Here is a 5,182-nt window from a genome sequence, read left to right as displayed (position 1 = left end):
GATCACAATTTCGTGCATCAAGTTTTTGGCGCCGTTGCCGGGGATTGTTTGAGTTTGGACAACTGACGGTTCATATTGTTGCTCAGATTAGGTAATTTTCTTTTTGTTTTCCTTTCAAAATTTTTTCAAAAACCTTTCAAAAATTTCTCACTTGTCTTCGAAAAATAAAAATAAAAATAAAAATAAAAATGTTTTCAAAAATATATTTTTCTTCAGAATTTTTAAGAATGAACTCTAGTGTTTCATAAAGCATGTCTGGCTGTAAAGCCACAACTGTAGGGCATGTTAGACGTGTCATGTCTGAGTTACATACTAAAGCTTGGCTGGCTATTAAGCCATGTCTGACCCTTTGATTGGAGCTTTAGACTAAAGAGCATAAGATTCCTGGAATTCATATTAAAAATTTTGGAATCCTTATTTTTCTTTTTTTTCAAAATGATTTTCGAAAAAATTAAAAGAAAATACAAAAAAATCATAAAATCATAAAAATCAAAAATATTTTTGTGTTTCTTGTTTGAGTCTTGAGTCATGTTATAAGTTTGGTGTCAATTGCATATTCATCTTGCATTTTTTTGAAAAAATTCATGCATTCATAGTGTTCTTCATGATCTTCAAGTTGTTCTTGGTAAGTCTTCTTGTTTGATATTTGCATTTGCATGTTTTGTGTCTTTTCTTGTTTTTCATATGCATTCCTGAATTCTTTATGTCTAAGCATTAAAGAATTCTAAGTTTGGTGTCTTGCATGTTTTCTTTGCATTAAAAATTTTTCAAAAATGTGTTCTTGATGTTCATCATGATCTTCATAGTGTTCTTGGTGTTCATCTTGACATTCATAGCATTCTTGCATGCATTCATTGTTTTGATCTAAAAATCTCATGCATTGCATCATTTTCATGTTTTTTCACTCTCATCATTCAAAATTCAAAAATCAAAAAAATATCTTTCCCTTTTTCTCTCATCAAATTCAAAAATTGAGTTGACTTTTTCAAAAATTTTTAAAAATCAGGTTGTTTCTTATGAGTCAAATCAAATTTTCAATTTAAAAATCTTATCTTTTTCAAAATCTTTTTCAAAAATCAAATCTTTTTCATTTTTCTTAGTTATTTTCGAAATTATAAAAATATTTTTCAAAAATTTTTTTCTTAATTTTATCTCATAATTTTCGAAAATAACATCATCAATTAATGTTTTGATTCAAAAATTTCAAGTTTGTTACTTACTTGTTAAGAAAGATTCAAACTTTAAGTTCTAGAATCATATCTTGTGATTTCTTGTGAATCAAGTCATTAATTGAGATTTTAAAAATCAAATCTTTTTCAAAGAAACTAATTTCTATCATATCTTTTCAAAAATATCTTCTTATCTTACCTTTTTCAAAAAAGTGATTGCAAAATATCTTTTCTAACTTCCTATCTTCTTATCCTTTCAAAATTGATTTTCAAATTTGTTTCAACTAACTAACTAACTTTTTGTTTGTTTCTTACCTTTTTCAAAACCACCTAACTAACTCTCTCTCTCTAATTTTCGAAAATATCTTCCCTCTTTTTCAAAATTTCTTTTTAATTAACTAATTATTTTAATTTTCGAAAAACTACTAACCTTTTTCAAAAAATATTTTCGAAAATTCACCTTCTTCCTCATCTCCCTCTATTTATTTATTCATCTACTAACAACTCTTCCTCACATCACTTACCAAATTCGAACCCCCTCTTCTATCTGTGTTCGAATTTTTTCTTCTTCTCTTCTTCTACTAACAATAAGGAACCTCTTTACTGTGACATAGAGGATTCCTCTTCTTTTCTTGTTCTCTTCTCTTTCTTATGAGAAGGAACAAAGAAAAAGGCATTCTTGTTGAAGCTGATCCAGAACCTGAAAGGACTCTGAAGAGAAAACTAAGAGAAGCTAAATTACAACAATCCAGAGACAACCTTATTGAAAATTTCGAACAAGTAAAGGAGATGGCAGCCGAACCCAACAACAATAATGCAAGGAGAATGCTTGGTGACTTTACTGCACCTAATTCCAATTTACATGGAAGAAGCATCTCCATTCCTACCATTGGAGCAAACAATTTTGAGCTGAAACCTCAGCTAGTTTCTCTGATGCAGCAGAACTGCAAGTTTCATGGACTTCCATCTGAAGATCCTTTTCAGTTCTTAACTGAATTCTTGCAGATTTGTGATACTGTTAAGACTAATGGAGTAAATCCTGAAGTCTACAGGCTCATGCTTTTCCCTTTTGTTGTAAGAGACAGAGCTAGAGTGTGGTTGGACTCTCAACCCAAAGATAGCCTGAACTCTTGGGATAAGCTGGTCACGGCTTTCTTAGCCAAGTTCTTTCTTCCTCAAAAGCTGAGCAAGCTTAGAGCTGATGTTCAAACCTTCAGACAGAAAGAAGGTGAATCCATCTATGAAGCTTGGGAAAGATACAAGCAGCTGACCAAAAAGTGTCCTTCTGACATGTTTTCAGAATGGACCATCCTGGATATATTCTATGATGGTTTGTCTGAGGTATCAAAGATGTCATTGGATACTTCTGCAGGTGGATCCATTCACCTAAAGAAAACGCCTGCAGAAGCTCAAGAACTCATTGACATGGTTGCTAATAACCAGTTTATGTACACTTCTGAGAGGAATCTTGTGAGTAATGGGACGCCTATGAAGAAGGAAGTTCTTGAAATTGATACTCTGAATGCCATATTGGCTCAGAATAAAATATTAACTCACCAAGTCAATATGATTTCTCAGAGTCTGAATGGAATGCAAGCTGTATCCAACAGTACTTAAGAGGCATCTTCTAAGGAAGAAGCTTATGATCCTGAGAACCCTACAATAGCAGAGTTAAAATACATGGGTGAACCATATGGAAACACCTATAATCCATCATGGAGAAATCATCCAAATTTCTCATGGAAGGATCAAAAGCCTCAACAAGGCTTTAATAATGGTGGAAGAAACAGGTTTAGCAATAGCAAGCCTTTTCCATCATCCACTCAGCAACAGACAGAGAATTCTGAGCAGAATCCATCTAGCTTAGCAAATTTAGTCTCTGATCTATCTAAGGCCACTGTGAGTTTCATGAATGAAACAAGGTCTTCCATTAGAAATTTGGAAGCACAAGTAGGCCAGCTGAGTAAAAGAATCACTGAAATCCCTCCTAGTACTCTCCCAAGAAATACAGATGAAAATCCAAAAGGAGAGTGCAAGGCCATTGACATAACCAAAATGGCCGAACCCAAAGAAGGAGAGGAGGACGTGAATCCCAAGGAGGAAGACCTCCTGGGACATCCAGTGATCAATAAGGAGCTTCCCTCTGAGGAACCAAAGGAATCTGAGACTCATCTAGAGACCATAGAGATGCCATTGAACCTCCTTATGCCATTCATAAGCTCTGATGCTATATTTTTCTTAGTTATATGTCTTTATAGGTTCATGATCATGTGGAGTCACAAAATAAATATAAAAATTGAAAACGGAATCAAAAACAGTAGAAGAAAAATCACACCCTGGGGGAAGCACCTGCCTGGCGTTCAACGCCAGAACAGAGCATGGTTCTGGCATGAACGCCCAAAATGGGCAGTGTCTGGGCGCTGAACGCCCAAAATGGGCAGCATCTGGGCGCTGAACGCCAGAATTGCACCCTGGAGAGGAGTTGGCGCTGAACGCCCAGAATAAGCATGGTTCTGGCGTTCAACGCCAGAAATGGGCAACAAATGGGCGTTGAATGCCCAAAATGGGCACCAATCTGGCGCTGAACGCCCAGAGTTGTGTGCAAGGGCATTTTACATGCCTAATTTGGTGCAAGGTTGTAAATCCTTAAACACCTAATGATCTGTGGACCCCACAGGATCATCTCAGGATCTGTGGACCTTACAGGATCCCCACCTACCTCCACTCACTCTCTTCTCTCTTCTCAATCATCCTCTATTCCCAATAAACACTCTTCCCAAAAACCCTTCACCTATCACCTCCATCCCTCTTCCCTATTAACCCTTCACCACTCACATCCACCCACTATTCCCCATAAACCTACCCAATAAACTCCACCTACCCTCAAAATTCAAAATCAATTTCCCACCCAAACCCACCCTAAATGGCCGAAACTTACCCCCCCTCCCTTCCCTATATATAACCAGAACCCGGATCCAAAGAACTATGTTACAATGGTTCGGGGGAAATACTTAGATTTTAGTCCGGAGAATGTGAGGTTGGCGTTCAACTTGCCAAACATGGAAAAGAACGCACGCCCCTACACAAGAAGAGTCGACTTTGATCAAAGGTTGGACCACGTCCTTATGGACATATGTGTGGAAGGAGCTCAATGGAAGATTGACTCCAAAGGTAAGCCGGTTCAACTAAGAAGATTGGACCTCAAGCCTGTGGCTAGAGGATGGTTGGAATTCATCCAATGCTCCATTATCCCCACTAGCAACCGATCTGAAGTTACTGTGGATCGGGCCATCATGATTCATAGCATCATGATTAGAGAGGAAATAGAAGTTCATAAGGTTATATCCCAAGAACTCTACAAGGTGGCGGACAAGTCCTCTACTATGGCAAGGTTAGCCTTTCCTCACCTCATTTGCCACCTATGCAATTCAGCTGGGATTGACATAGAGGGAGAGTGCTTATCTATGTTTGTGTCTTCATTACATGATCATTAGTAGTTAGTAACTTTGTCTGAAAGTTATGAATGTCCTATGAATCCATCACCTCTTTTAAATGAAAAATGTTTTAATTTAAAAGAACAAGAAGTACATGAGTTTTGAATTTATCCTTGAACTTAGTTTAATTATATTGATGTGGTGACAATGCTTCTTGTTTTCTGAATGAATGCTTGAACAGTGCATATGTCTTTTGAAGTTGTTGTTTAAGAATGTTAAATATGTTGGCTCTTGAAAGAATGATGACAAGGAGACATGTTATTTGATAATCTGAAAAATCATAAAAATGATTCTTGAAGCAAGAAAAAGCAGCAAAGAACAAAGCTTGTAGAAAAAAAATAGGCGAAAAAAATATAGAAAAAGAAAAAGCAAGCAGAAAAAGCCAAAAGCTCTTAAAACCAAGACGCAAGAGCAAAAAGCCAATAACCCTTAAAACCAAAAGGCAAGGGCAAATAAAAACGATCCCAAGGCTTTGAGCATCAGTGGATAGGAGGGCCTAAAGGAATAAAATCCTGGTCT

The sequence above is a fragment of the Arachis ipaensis genome, chromosome B02 (assembly GCF_000816755.2).
Source record: "Arachis ipaensis cultivar K30076 chromosome B02, Araip1.1, whole genome shotgun sequence".
Lineage (NCBI taxonomy): Eukaryota > Viridiplantae > Streptophyta > Magnoliopsida > Fabales > Fabaceae > Arachis > Arachis ipaensis.
Note: the sequence above shows the minus strand (reverse complement) of the source record.